This window comes from Pteropus vampyrus, unplaced genomic scaffold (assembly GCF_000151845.1).
Source record: "Pteropus vampyrus isolate Shadow unplaced genomic scaffold, Pvam_2.0 Scaffold37, whole genome shotgun sequence".
Lineage (NCBI taxonomy): Eukaryota > Metazoa > Chordata > Mammalia > Chiroptera > Pteropodidae > Pteropus > Pteropus vampyrus.
In genome coordinates, this window is record NW_011888818.1 from 8117932 (window position 1) to 8134439 (window position 16508).

A 16508-nucleotide genomic window follows, 5' to 3' on the forward strand; every position below is an offset into this window, starting at 1 on the left:
TTGGTTGAAGTTCAGAAGGATAGAAAGACAATAGTTCAAATTGAGAACTCACAATTGTACATCCCAATTTTTATTGTACTTACCTTATCCTTCTACTTAGATAAGGGGGCTATTTTTTTTTAAGATAGAAAGACTCCATAGGAATGGGAAGCTGACACTGAAATGAAATTCGTACATCTTTAAACATTGCATCTCAGAATGGTCAACACATCCATTCACTGAAAATATACTGCACACTTGTAGCACTTTTAGAAAGATCTTTCACATTCTACAACCTGTGTCATTGGTTTGGAATAAAAATAATATTGTACTTATTTTAACTTCGAAGATAATTCCCTAAATCCTCTCTCCTCCAGTGAGAATGCTTTCCTTCCCTCCTAAAGATCCCCTTTCCTCAAGATAATTGAGTGTACTTTCTTAGGGGCATTCTTCTCCCATGAGACTATCTCTAGATTTTATGCTGGAGAGGAAAGTTTTATTTGCCCCCCCCCCCCCACCCCCACCGCCCCTGCCATTAGAAATGGAAGACTCCAAACCTGCTATTGGAAGCTGGCTGTCTGTAGAATGCTCCTGTGGTTGTGAAGCATGAGGCTGATATCACCATAAGTTCTACACAGTCCCCTCTGCTCGGTGTTGGCTGGAAGGCAGGATCACCATGAGTAAGATTTAAAGAACTGCCACTGAGGCTGAAACTCAGAGGAGTGCCCTGAATCTAGATGACTCACACCGGCTCCTTGAACCTAATTGTTTTATGTCACAAGTGGACTAATATCCAAATGCCATACTTCTTCAGTGACACACCTCTTTCGCTACATCTCCCTCTCCCTCCCAACACACACATTTTCCCCCATGATTTTCTGTGACTTGTGACTTGCAACCTCAAGTCTACTACCTCCTTCTCACTTTCCTCTGAGCATACCAAGCAATACCCCATTTGTAGTCATTCCCACCCAATGTGCTCTCTCCCAGAAACATGCTTGCACCAGATGTCCATCTATATCCATTGCCGCCAAAGATATTCTTTCTCCACCTTCTTTAAGCCTTTATTCAAATATAGCTTTTCAGTGAAGCCTGCTCAGATCACCTCATTTAGTTTCAGTTGTCTCAATACCATTCTCTTGCTTTATTTTTTAAATTTATGCATGTTATTTTATTCCATAAGTAATATTATATATCTTATACAGTAAGATTTTGACACTGTTATTAAAATTTTTAATAGACTATTTTTTGGAACAGTTTTAAATTTACAGAAAAATTGAGAAGATAGTCGAGAGTTCTCATATATTCTGCACATTTTTTTCCCTGTTAACATCTCACATTAGTTTGGTACATTTGTTACAACTAATGACACAGTAGGGATATATTATTAATTAAGTTCTTACTTTATTCAGATTTCCTTAGTTCTGATGTATTTTTTTGTGTGTTTTTCTTTGTCCACTATTCCATGAACAGTAGCATATTACATTTAGTTGTCATGTCTCTATAGGCTCCTCTTGGCTATGACAGTTTCTCAGAATTGCTTGTTTTTGCTGACCTTAACAGTTCTGAGGAATTTCTAGTCAGATGTTTTATAGAATGCTCTTCTATTGAAACTGATTTGATTTTTTTTTTTCCTATAATTAAACTAGAGTTACTGGCTTTGGAAAGGAAGACCATAAAGTGCCATCTTCATCAACTCATTCCAAGGGCGTATACTATTAACATGCTCTTAATCACCTCGCTAAGGTAGTGTGTGTTAGGTTTCTCCACTGTAAATTGACTCTTCTTTCCCCTTTTCTTACTGTAGTCTTCAAAAGGAAGTTACTATGCACAATGCCCACTTATGGAATGGGGAGATATGATTCCCTCTTCTTGAAGGTATCTATATAAATTATTAGAATTCCTCTGCTCCAGAGATTTTTCTATTCTTCTACGTATTTATTTATTCAATAATTCATTCACATCAATAACAATGTAATCACAGAAACTAGCTCAAAATGGTCCTACTCTGTTTACCAAAATACTGAGTTGCTTTTCAGAGACAACAGACCAAAACCACAAGTTATATAACTGAAGTATGCATATGAGAGAGAACTTTGACCTCCAGCTGCACTCAGAACCAAAGTCTCACCCCAGTCCATCCCCGATCCTGCCACACAGAACCAAAGGACCAGGACATAACCAGATCTTGAACACTTAAACTTTCAGAAGCCAAGGGTCCATTGTCCAGGAAGATCTGATGTTGATGCACCTTTACCACAAAAGGCCAAGTTCCAAGGTCCTCCAGTTAAAACTTGTCCCACCAGCACTTCCGCATACCTGTTTCCCATATCCCCTAGTCCGGTGAGCAAGATGGAGCTGGTGCACCATTAGGTCTCTCATATTCTCTGTCAGTGCCTCATTGATTCATAAACTTTCCTTACTCCAAAGTCTGAGTTTTGACCTTTTGAAGAGTGTGGCACGCAAACTTTAGTTCAGTAACAACAAATCAAGGATATTTATTTCATACTTTGAGTTATAATCCATTCTACTTTATTTTATTGCTCAAATTGTTCTAGCTTTGGCCACCAGGAGCTCTTTCAGTTGGTTCCTGTGTCTTCTTTTGCATATCTTCTTCATTGTAATATATTTTTGTTTTTCATTTGTTTATTTATTTGCTTTGTGTGCTTTCATATTTTATGCACAAGATACTTCAAGATCATCTAGAATATTTGTTGCTCCAATCTTAGAATTAGCAATTTTTGTAAGAAGCTCTCGTACCCTTTATTGAAGAATGGAATGAAATCAAAATCTAGGTAGTTGTTGCTACTGGGGTATCAAAACTTCTAGGTCCTCTCAGCTAACAGAGCAAGAAAATATATTTATGTATACTAACCTGTGTGTGTACATGTATCTATACATATTTCTGTAAGTAATCATCTACCTCTATATTGCTAAAAATGAGTTTATAGTGATGTCTCAAAATTTAAATCATTACTACAAAGATCATACTAGTCTTTCCTCTGGCATACTTGAAAGCTCCCTCTCCAACAGTGAGAAAGCTGGCTCCAACCATCTGCTATCCATTTACTTACTTTCCAGTCCATGTGTGTATAGTAATTTTAGAATTGTTCATCTGAACCCCTATGGAAAATAACTTTATCAACTCAAGTACATTGGTATGTATAATTTCTTTTGCCTTTAGTCTTAGACTTCACTCATTTCCAAAGTTACTTATGTTATCACCTATTCCCCCTTCAATTAACTTGTTTCAAACCTTTATAATACTATTCGATTGTTTTGTACATTCTGCATTCCATCTCGAGATGCTCCTGCTTACTAAATGATTGTTTTGATTTGCATATATTATTGTTTATTCTTTGTGCTGTAAAGTTCCATATGTTTTGATAACTGTATAATATTACGTATCCGCCACCATGATTTTAAACAGAAAAGTCTCACCATATAAGACTTGTCCTTTGTCTCTTCAACCATACCCCTTTACTTGACTTCATAGTTTACTGTAGCATCCTGCCACTGGGAAAGCTCTTTCCTGGCCCCATTTATGGTTATGTTTAGTTGCATTGTGACATTTCTATACTAACAGCCAGGTCTATTTGAGAAAAAGCATGAAACTTGGAGGTCTATCCAAAGAGAAAAGGCATCGGAACCCTTCAATGATAGAATCCTTTGATGTTCTCTTTACACACATACTCCCATTTCTCACTTCCTTCTGACATTTTTTTTTCCATCTCTTGATCCTCCATTTTTGACCACACATCTTAGTTTTGGAACTTACTGTCTTTGTATGCAGCAGAGTCTCAGAATCTTCTTTTTTTTTTAATTTTCATCATTGGTTCTCAAAATCTCAGTATCCATGAATATCTCTCTGGCTCTGACATATTGCTGCTACAGATCTTCTCTTTCTTTCCCTGAGAATAATGTCCAAATAGTTTATTGCCCTTTCTAGTTTTCTGTTGCTAAGCCCACACAAAAATACAGGCTTCCCCAGTTTAACAAATGCCATCCCTTGCCAAAAAATCCCCAAACCTAAAAAGGCACTTTTCACTTACATGATAGATAACAGTACTGAAATTATATTTCTAATGAAAATCACTTAAGCTTGATTTGCGATTAACATTGTGCATACTTTCTCTTTTTCCTCAACATTCTATAATCTTTCACCCCTTTCCAATTTTCAATTTAATAATATTTCTATTCTCGCTTAGGCAAAAAATCCATTTTAAGAACTTGTCAGGCAAGTGTCTGAAAATATATACACTATTTTATCTCATCCTTGGGTTTGCAAATAATAAGCATAACATTTTAATATTTTACATTTAAATACAATGTTGTCTTGATATGTCCCTCTCTCCTTGCTTTGGATAAAAAGTAGAGAATCGACATTCTTCCAATTATATGTATTCAAATAGCATGTTTATCTCTCAAGTATTCTTAGTCACGAGTTGTGAAAGCTTTATTTGGTCTTGAAACTCTCTTCTATATTCTTTCAAACTAAGGGAAAAATCTCCACCGTGTTCAATTGGATTGCCCTCTATAAAAAATCACCCTACTGGCTCAGTAAGCTTTCTCTTTAAGTATTTCCTACTAAGTCCCAGATTTTTATTTTAAAGATCCTAATTTGGTTTTCCAGTTCACTATCTTCCTGACTAAATATGCTTATGTAGCAAGATGCTCTTAATACAGCCTCTTGCTTAGGTCTGAAGTTTTTCTCCTTCATTCATAGTGGTCTAATTCGCTGACTTTATTCCCCATGATTTGTTTTTGTAAACAGGCTACCATATAAAGGTCAACAGTGAGAGGCTAACATCTTGAAATTGAGCACGTGATTATTATTTAATGTGTCTCTTTTTCTCTCATTCATGTATGAAATAATCCTAGTTTGGAGATAGACTACAGAATGCTTTGCTTTACCACATGGGAAAAGTATACTTGCTAGGAGCTTGGGGCGTGAATTCTTTTAATCTGAGAATCAATTATAGGTGGCCAGAGCATCTCCATTCCATAACTCTCCCCAAACAAAAATGATAATGCACAAATAGATACTTTCTATAAAAAACAAGTATTTTAAAATCAAAAATTAAGGGCTGGGAATAAATGCCAAATGGACCATCATCTGGCTTCCTTGTCTTTAGAATAGAATAGGCACATAGCATTGAAGTCAATACAGTATTGTGCCATTATGCTTGACTTCTGGTCCAGAGGGGCCATTGCTGAGAATTAAAGGGCTGTCCATTTTCAGTGACTGTTGATTACTTTGCTGTTCCACTGGGGACTTTCAATTACAGTGTCAGCTAGAAGGCACACTCCAGTTCGCTGGGCCCTGCCTTAAACCCTGTTTGGTTTCGTCAACAAGCCATTAAACTGAAATCTGCTAATATGGCTTGAGGCCTCTATTGCTCTCAGATTTAAGCCAAACACAAGGACTTTGGGAGTGCAGGACCTGTGTCAATTGTTAAAGAAAATTTATATTACAAAGTTTTGATAAAAACAAATATATTAATGATCAATGGAAATGCAAAGTCTCCTTACATATGAGAAACTACAGCAAGTAAAAGTGCCACACTTCAAATTTTCTTGTACATATTCTTTGGTTTGGTTTTCTCCAAGGAGATCAATAGATTAAAATGAGATTAAAATGATTAACAACTGGGCTGAAATTCTCTCAATAAACCTTCCTATCTATTGTTTCTCAAAATAATTTTTGCCCTTTGGCATCCATGATTTTTTCTCCCATATTCTTTCATCTGCCTGAGTTGTCTCTACATTCCCATCCCTTTCTTTCTTCCTACTGATTTTCCTGAACTCTCCTCTCCTGTTTTTTTTTTTTTTTTTAATTCCTTTAATATTTATTACAGGGCATTAACATCCAAGATAGAGCTGATTTGGATGTTCTTCCAGTTACCAAAGTTGAGTAGTCCACGTACTGATGATTAAATTTAACTGATAGCTATAATAGTTCTTTTCCCATTTTTTTCCCCTTCCTGAATCTTTAAAAATGATGTCTTCATTGAACTAATTTAAACAACAAATGTTTACTGAGTGCATTCTATATACCAAGCACTTTTCCCCATGCTAGGGATAATGTGGTGACTAAGACAAAGATATGAATATTACTCATTAGATCGTGCTTGTCATATTTTTATTTCCATAAATGGCACTTGTGAGATGATGTCTATTTCTCACTGCAGTTAGAGTATAAGCCAAGTGAAAAAAGTACAAGTTATTTAAGTTTTCTGTTTCTCAGTTTCCACAGAAGTAATTTGGGGATTATAGGACCTACCTCTTAGGGTTGTGGGATTGTTAATGAATTAATTCATTTCTTAGAATCATGACTGGCATCTATTCGTTGTTCTGTTGCTCTATTGTTCCTCCTCCATGTTCCGCGCACCGCAACCCGCCTCGTGCCCCCCGCCCCGTGCTTTTCATATATACTTCCCTCAGTTATTATTTGTTAATAGGTGGACATACAAAAAAGGAACTATTCCCCAGTCTGCTAAAGATAATGTTATTCTTTGAAAGCTCTTTCTGCTTGACTAATTTGCTTTGATTTTTTTAAAAAAGTTTTCTTTAGCACAGGATGCTGAACACAGTCTTTACATATGCGAAGGTCTGCTTTTGGCCTCTATACACTGTTAATAAAAGGTGAGCTTTCATCATTAGTCATCAGATGAATAAAGGATTCGGCTATTGCTGGAGAGACTTGAACTCAAAAGGGAACAAAGTTATTCCTTTTTCCATTATAATGAACCTATTTATATGAGGATGGACCATTATGCCTTTGGTATGAAGTCTGTGCTTTTTGAATAGTTTCTTGAATTTTATTCCTTTTTTTTCCCCTTTAAACAAACCATTATCAGTCTCTTATTTATTACTCACTCCGTTTGAGAAAGAATACTTTTTTCCTAATGTCTCAGACAACACAGTTTTAGACTCCTGTTTTTACTTTAGCAAGATCACATTGCCCTTGCCAGAGAATTTGGTGGGGACGTATTTAAATTTGCTTTAAATTAATTAATTGTATTAATTCCCCAAAGTTGAAAGAACTCACTATAAAAATCCCATCCAAATCTCCTCTAGGGATGTTCATGGCAAGGCAGGCTCTCAGTGGGGTCCATCTGCATTTATGCATAATACTATTAAGTCTTCTGTGATTGTGATGGTTTTACATTGGACTTGAAGCAAAATATGAATCAGCTGATAAATGTGAGAAATTTCAGGAAATCATTTATAATCAACCCGAAAACAAATTTTCCGGCAGATTATGCCACGAGTATATTCATTTAATTCAACATTTATTGAACATTTCCCAGGCGTCATGCCAGGCATTGTGTTAGGTAGTGAGATCAATTATGACAAACATACATCCTCTGCTTTAAAGGAGCTCTCAGAATAGTCTGTGGAAGCAGACCTGCACATTGTTTTTCATTTTATTGAAGAAATGATAGTGAGAAAGATATGCACACGATACTATAGGAAACACCTCATCAGCCTGGTGGTGAGAGTTAGGTTAGGAAAATTTTTTTGGAGGTGGTAATGGCAAAGCTAAGCCTTATAAGATGACAAAAATCTAGCTAGGTAGAATATATCATGCACAAGGATACAGAGCGAGAACTAGCATAACATGTATACAGAATTGCAAGTGTTCCATGTTGCTTGAATATAAAATATAAGGAGTGGCATGAGGTGAGGTTGGATGGGCAGGGAAGGATCATGGTAGCTTGTTTTTTTGTTTGTTTGTTTGTTTTTGTATCGGTTAAGGAAATTTAGCTCTAGTCTCAGGGCTATGTGGAGCTAGTTATAGATTTTAAACCTGGGATGACATGGTAAGATTTGCATTTAGATAGATGATTCCATAAACTGTGTAGAGACTGGATTTGAGAAAAACAAGATTGAATGTATGTGGTCCTATAGGAACCTGTAGTTGTAAGATATGATAAGAGCTTGAAATCAGGCTGTGTAGTGTAGGGGAGAAAAAAATAATTTCCTTCTACCCTCTAAGTTCTTCTGGCTGTTCTAATAATAAAATTGATCTGAATCAGATTAACAGGAGAAAATAACCAAATTTATTACATATGTATACAAGCAGAGATTCCCTAAGAGTAATGAGATGGAGGACAAATAGGTCAGTTGAGGTTTATATACCATTCTGGACTAAGAAGAAGGAGACAGGGGTTTGAGATTTCAAAGGGAAAGTACAATTCACAGGTAGATGAGAAAGAGCAAACAACCGATAAATAAATTTTTGTTGGGCCACCTAGAAACAATGAGTAGAGTCTAACAGACTTGGCTGGATTTCTTTCTGTCTGTCACTTAGATTATATTATGACACTAAGGTGATAGTTTCATTCCTTTAAACAGGTTTGCTGTCTAATTTTCTGTCTTTAGTCAGGTATGGGGGACGTAAAAAGCTCTTTTTGAGTTTTTGATTTCTTAAAAATAACCAGCTTAAAATAACCAATATCCCCAAAAGGCATATTTTAGAGTGACAAAACCCTGCTTCCCCTTAGTAAAGCTGGAGGGGGGAGTGGAATTTCAAAGGCATTTAGTATGTGAAATCAGTAGAACTCAATACTTGTTCGGATTTGGGGGATAATAAGTCAAGGATGAATACAAAATTTATCACTTAGGTGTTAATTGGATTAATAAAAAAGAAATATAATATTCTATTTATTTTTTATTGTTCAATTACAATTGACATTTAATATTATTTTATATTAGTTTCAGGTGTACATCATAGTGGTTATATAATTTACAAAGTGATTCCCTTGATTAGTGTAGTACCCACCTGGCACTATACATAGTTAGGAAATCAAATATTTTAAATTAGTTTTGTTTAAGTTACTCTTGCAGAGACTATTTCTAAACCTTGTCTAAAGAAAACAACAACACACATGCATGATAATAAGCAGAACATAATAGCAGAATGGTCTTTTTTCCTTGGCTCTAAAATGAATAAATACAGACAAACTGAACACTTACTATACTTGGAAAAAAACTGAAATTGCAGAAAAACTTGTCCTTTTGTACAAATATATGTAAATGTATCCTTGGATAATTGAAACTAGACATAAATTACGTGGATTTATCCTGCCAAGTGTTGCCTTAAATGCCATGTTGGCAATGAAGCCAGACCATTTGGTTTTATATTTCTGCTGCATTGACAAACTATAGACAACTAAGTAGCATACAGAGTTTTGATCCAATTTCTCGATAGCTGCAAAAACTTAGCCTGAGGGTTTGTTTACTATTATTGGTGTTCACAGTTTCTGCTGATGCCCCAAGTCTGGCTGAATTAGATTCTGTCTTAGTTGGGTTGAAAGTTCCAACCGTGCATTTCTTCCCCTCTGATGAAAGAAAATTAATAGCCTGTATTTTAAATCTAGGTACAGTGGATATTTATTTCTTTCACTCCTTATAAAAACCCCAGTAGTAGCCCACTATACAGATAAATACGTGGAAGCCAGAGCGTCATAGAGCAAGAGGTGAAGGAAAGAGGATGTGAGTATAAATGTGCTTTTAACACTGCCTTTAACAACCCTGAGTGTTCTAATCATCCTGCAGAGAAAACAAGAGATCAGTTATCTCCAGTCAGTCTTCACTTGTTATAATTTATCACTTGACTTTTTTTCCTTTTTTGTTTTTCTAGTAAATATACCATTTAGGGAAGAGGAAAAAGAGAAAGGAATTAAAATGTATTCAATGCTTACCATGTACTTTACACATGAATTAGGAAATGGAAATCGTAAAGGTTTGAAGTCATGTGGACTTGGGTTTAACTCCAGGTACTCTTGTGTTGCTCCAGGAAATTATTTAAACTCTGAGTTGCAGCTTCATTTTCATAAAATTAAGTTTTGTAAAGACTAAATGCAATGTTCTAAAAGTTGTATAAAATAGATAGCTTCTAATATTTTTCCTTTAACCATTTGCCTGGGTTATTTCACACACGCAAGTCTACAAAACAATTCAATGAGGTAATTAAATTTTCTATTTAATTTAAACATTGAGATAGACTGAGAAATTAAAGAAAAAATGTCAACATATCATTAGAATAAAGCAGAAATGAATTTAAATTTCAAGTTAATTCCAAAAAGTATACTTTTTAAACTATACTCTGAATTAGAATATATTTATTAAAAATAGTAGATTATCCTTATTGTTTATTTGAACCAAGCACTTTGTTTAATATTTTATGTATATATTTTTAATTTTAATTCTAAAAACACTCTTGTGAGGTCAGTAGAATTTTTCTCCCTTTTTTTATGGATGAGAGAACCGTTTTTTAGACATGTTAATGAATCTGCCCAAGGTCACACATTAAGTGAATAGGGGGCAATTCAGCACTCTAAACACATTGTTAAGTAGATACATGCTTTAAAATAAATCTTTCTGTGATCAATCTATTTTGTCAATTCATGTTTAAGACCAGTAAATTTTCTAAAGAATTATAAAATTAAGGTTGAAAATTGCTGCACAAGGTCTGTAACCATATATACATGTGGGTCAGTCCAAAATACTACTTGCATGCATCATAAACCTGTTCTAACCCATTAATGCAGCAAAAGAAATTTATGGAAAGAATTTTGAGTAATTTATAGTCTCACTGAGAATGCTAAAGACACGGAAAATTATCAATAATATAGCAAACAGAGCAACATTCATATAGTCAAACCACAAAACCAGTTCAGTGAAAAACCCTGCTGCTGCTATGAGCATTGAGCCCTGCCCTGCACAAGTAGAGCCTCGACCACCTCCTGCATTGCACACAGGCTGCCATCACAGTACCCAGTCCCTGAATCCCCAGGGAAATGTGCACTGCCCTGAAGTTAGTTAGCACTGCTGGCCTCTAACTTGATTCTCTGTGAACTTCTGACCAGCTTTAGAGGGGACTGGCAAAACAAGTACTGAGCAATTTCAAATTCTGTTGTTTGAAGTAGTCTCTGCCTCCCTCTATCCTCAAACAAAGGAAAAATGTTAAGATTCTGAGAAGCAACCCTCCCGCACAAAAAACAACAATCAAATAAACAAACAAAAACAAATACCTATTCCATTGCAAAAGCAAGAATGATCAGGCAATTCAACTTCTTTATTTTAAATTTGTGCTTATCAGTACTTTTTGTGATATATCTGCCTGTGCCTTAAGTATTTTTTTTTTAAAGGCTGAGTTAATAATGAATGTACAAAATCATTCTGTAGGACGCATTTTTAATAGGCTTTATGTATATTATGCTTTGTTATTTTTTATATAATCTGAGAATTTTGGAAAATTTTGTGACTCAATGACCACTAATCCAATAATATTGATGAGTAATATTCATAAGGCAATTATGTTATGTTTTAGTCAGCTAAGTGACTCATGAAATTCTGAGAATTTAAGAACAAAAAAATATCATTAAAAATTGGTCATCTTATCCCAGCACCACCATTTTTCAAATAAGTAGAAAAAAGACCAGAAATGTAAAGTGAATTTTTTTGAAATCTTAGGCTAGATAAGGACAAAGCAAGACGTTAATTTATCTTTGTATCTAACTTTATGCCTATCACAGAAGGTACTTCCTGAATTAAATTGACTTAAACCAAGTTTTCATGCCTCTCCAACCTTTCTATTATGGATCCTTTGGGTTATTTTCTCAACTTTTTATGCTCTTATCATTTAGCAACATTGACTGAAATGGCATAATTAAACTAAAATCCATATTGAGAGTGCATGATCAGGTAAACCAGTCACATATATTATCAAGCTATTGAACTTACGTATATGGAGAATACTTAATTATTGTTTCTATAACATATTATATTTTTGGACTGTCTAGCTTAGTTCTATTACCATGACAACAGAAACTTAATATGAGAGGGGGACTGCCAATCTACAGCATCTTACTAAACAAACAAGTGTGTGTGTGTGCGTGTGTGTGTGTGTGTGTGTTCTTAGAACATTTTACTAATCGCGACCATTACTATAAACTATAAACTTTCCAGAGAAATCACAGAATGCTGAAAGGTGCAATCTAATGCTTGAAAGTCAGCATTAAATTTCCTTGGGAAGAACCAAAGTCTTAAAAAAAAAAAAAAAAGAAAGAAAGAAACATATCTGTGGAGAAAAGTTGAGGCAAATTGGCATCTTATCCAAGGGATATTTAGTTACTGAAGAACCTGAATTGCTTTCTTCTGAAGCACTCCCACTTATAAGGTGACATCTTCCCCAGGGACAAAGGTATAACAAAGTTCCTTTGAATTTTAATTTTTAACCATGATCCTTGATATTACTAGCTCCGAAAAGTTAATATACATCAAGATTGGTGAGACTTGTTTTAATGTTGCGTTAAGGTTGTTGTAATAATTCCTGGTCCACGTTTAGTGACAATTCCAATAGATTAGCTTTATAGAGATAAAAAATTATTGTGATTATTCTAAAAAATTGTTTCTTCAATAGATTCTCAAGAAGCTTTATCATTTCATCCAAAATTTCAGTTTTAGTGTAGACCACTAGCTAGCTCTGATAATTCCTTGTTTTGATCTGGAGTCAGTACACTAAGAACAGATTCTTTGTGCTCTATTCTTAAGTTCAACAACTGCATAATCAAAATATATGAATTCAGCCTTCTTAAGATTCCATTGCAAAGTCTGTCTAATAAGCAAGAAGAAGCTTAATGTTTCTAGGCCAACATTTACTCAGTTTTGTTTAGTCCCACATAATTTTACTGTTTGTTTTTCTTATGCCTACATTTTTCATTAAATCATTCATCAAAAACTGTGAGAATGTATTATGTGCTAGACGAGAGAGCAAATATTTGATATACATGTTGCTATTTCTACAACTAGTGCCCTAGACAGACATCATTAATCAATCATGCCACTTTTGCTGGTATGATTACTTCCATGTACTGTCCTAGATAGCTATTGCTTGGGAATTGGATTGAAAATTGAAACCTACTTAAGATCTCTGTGTTAGATAAGACAAGTGATAAATGAAAAACACAGACTGACCTCACAGAATTTTGGGAAGACAGACTGATAAACCATTTGATACAATGAAGTATCTAATATGTTATTATAGATTTGAGCATAAAAATGGTAACACATAAAATAGTCAGACTTGGGAAGGAAGATGAGAGAATAACAAAGTTTCTCCCAGATGAGGTAAAGCCTGATTTTAGTGTGGCAGCTTAACCCTGCCTGGCCATTTCCTGCTCAAATAAGTTCATTCCTGACTGCCCTCTCCCCCACCTCAAGGACTCTCCAGCTCACATCTGTTGATACATGGCTTGCCAACCAATTAATGTTCTTCCTTATCTCTGTAGCTCTGTAGGAATAACAAGACTGTATAAAACTGCCTATTATGTTACTATCGGGGCTCAGCCTTTGGATAAGAATCTGCTGAGCCATTGCCGGCATCAGTAAGTGCTGCTTCCTGCTTATAGCCTCGGTGTTCCGTCTCTCCGTTAGAGAATCCTACAACAATAGTCTAGAGGAACAGGTAGGAATTTACCAGGTAAAATTGAGGTTGGCGAAGGGCACTCCATTGATGCAGTAATAGTAAAATGTGTGAAGCTAATTAGACCTGAGAGACCATGGCTCCTCTGGAAAATGCCAGAGCACTTAAACGTGGCCGGGGACAAGGAGTTGTGAGGAATTCAACAGAGCCAAGGCCTAGCCAGCTCCTGAAAGCCATACAGCATGTTTGGTATCATTCTAATGACAATGAGAAGCCATTGATGAATATAAGACACAGAATTCCTAATGTAGAGAGATCACTTCCACAGCGGTGTGAAGACTACATTAGAAGAAGGTAAAGCAAGAGATAGGGAAACCTGTCAGGAGGCTTTTGTATTAACTGAGAGGAATGATGAGCACAGTGATCACACAGAGGACTTTTAAAGAAGTTCTAATTGATGGAACTTAGGACTCATTAGCTATGGCAAGAAACAATGGAAAATAAAAAACCGAAGGTTAGTGCCAAGTATGTACCCTGTGGCTTTATTTTTGTTTCTGAATTTCAGTATAGTTTGTACCGGTCTTTGAGACCTTCAATTTCCATTATCACCAGTTGCTCTAAGCCCTTAGGATTTCCCCACCTGTTAGAACATTGTCATTTGAAATTCTCCTACTATTTAAGTAAGAGTCTCCACTGATCTTGGACTTAGTTTGGACCTGGGGCTAACAGTACACATGGCCTGGTTGCCCTTTTGCTAAGTAGTCTGGTCTTTCAACTAGTGTTGAATTTCCCTATAGGCACATTTTTGAAAATTCAAGAGATTTCAGAGACTCGAATCTCTGGTCTTATTTTGGTGTTGCCACCCTAGTCTCTGTCTTACATGGTATGTTTGTGAAGACTCCCCATTCTGGCCAACCTTGAAGTTTTAGCCCCTGCGGTTTTCACTTAATTCTGCAGCTTTTGAAAGAAACACTTCGGTTTAAAAAAGTGGAAGTAACTGGTCTTTACAATATTTTTTTTATTAAAGGATATGGATAAGAATGAGATAACAGAGGCAAGCAACTACCAAGCACATTTTCAGGAACTGTATTTTACTTTTATAAGTATAGTTTGCAGAGTCACAAAGCTATTACAGAGAAAATGGAGAACAGTTACCATCATCTCCTGCAGGCAAGTATCTTCAGTGCTTTCCACAGAGGAGAATGTATCTTCTTCGTGTCATTTAGGTTTTCTCTGGATTATTAACTGTAGCTGCAGATAATTTATTTGACACCTGGCAATACATTTACCAACTACAGGAAAGCAAATACAAATTGTTTTATAACTCACTGCAGGCTTTTCAGCTAGATCATTTCTAATCTTTCCATTTCCCTGTCACTAGCACACTGTGCAGAAGCCACGATTTCCTAGTGCTTTGATTGCACTTGCTTAATAAAGTTTTAGAAACTCTAGAGCATTTTAAGAATACTTCTTTTGTTTAAGGTTGAAATCTCAGAAAAAGGCTCGAGAGAAGCAAAAAATTTGTTTCTACTGTAATCTCTCGCATGTACAAAATATACCTGTCATATCCAATTAATGTTAAGAAATTGGTTCATTCCCGTTACCAAAAATGAACGGCAAAAAATAAAAAAGAATAAATGGCACAGTACACATCCAAATGAGCTGGATAATGCAGGCATTCAAAGGAGGTGAAGGTGGAGCTAAGATGTTGTTTTTCAACTTCAGAATTTCCCTGGATGAAATCTGAAACTGACCCCTGTACACTGAGGGCAAGGAGAGACCGAAGAAAGAGGCCAACCACTCCAGATTGGTAGGTGGGAGATTAATAAGCAAAGAAACTTACATATATGGCTGGTCTTGGGTGACCGCGAGATATACGAATCTAAAAGTTTATACAGAGGCTTTAACAGAGGTCACTCACATATGTCATCCAGATGGTCTCAGCAACACCTTATCTTCTCAAGGCTGTGTCCTTGAAAAGCTCTTAGTGTGAGAATGCTCGATGAAACATACATTCCAAGGACAGGGATGGGGATGAGGAGCCTCCAATTGCTCGGGTTCAGCTTATGGGTCAACTGGCAGTCATGTCCTCTCAATAAGCTCCTCCAAAATCATGTTGCCTGGAAGGTGCTTGGTGAAGTAGGAGAGTAACCAGGCCATCTCAGAGGAACAAAATATATACCATTCTTAGCAGCACGTGTAAATGATCCTCAAAATTATCTTTTGAGAGACAATGTACTGTATCAAATAGGGCACTGGCCTTGAGTCACCATGGAAAAAATTGACTCTCCCTTCAAAGTCTAACACTATTATAGCATCTTCACAACGGGGTGACTAAGAAGCTGCTTCTAGTCAAGAAAATAGTGAATAACCTCAGGTTAAGTCTGAGTTTTGGGGGATATTCGAAACTCTGATCTACTCTATGGTATTAGCAAGCTGCATTAAATAAAATTGCCCCCATGGAAGTATCTGTAGGCAGGACAAAAGATGGAAAAGTGAAAAAGGAAAATTATGCTTCATTCTGGGCATCTGAAAAAAAACCTGACTAGGCAAGGGGCCCCAGATAATAAGCCCTTAGCAGTAAGGTTTTCCTTAATCAAAGATAAGTGCCAGAAGCTTGCTTAGATTATCAAAATTCTTTGTTCTAAATCTGTATCTATCAAGCAGCCTTTTGATTACAATTTAACTTCCCATGTACTTTCCCAGAGGGCAGAGAACATAACTGATATGTGAGGAAATATAACTTTTATTTGTCATGCCCCAACACTTGAATTTTTTTGTGAACAGCTTTATTGAGACATAGTTCACATATCATGCACTTCAACCATTTAAAACGTACAATTCAATGTTGTTGCTGTTGTTGTTGTTGTTGCTGTTGTTTTGTATATTCACAGAGTTGTTAAACCATTACCAAAATCAAATTTAGATTTTCCGCTACTTTTATACTCCCCTAAAAAACCTGATAGCCATTAGTAGTCACTACCATTTTTTTAAAGAATTTTCTTTTCCAGTTTTATAGAATATAATTAACATATAACATTGTATGTTCCATGTGTACAATGTCATGATTTGATACACATCTATACTGTAAAGT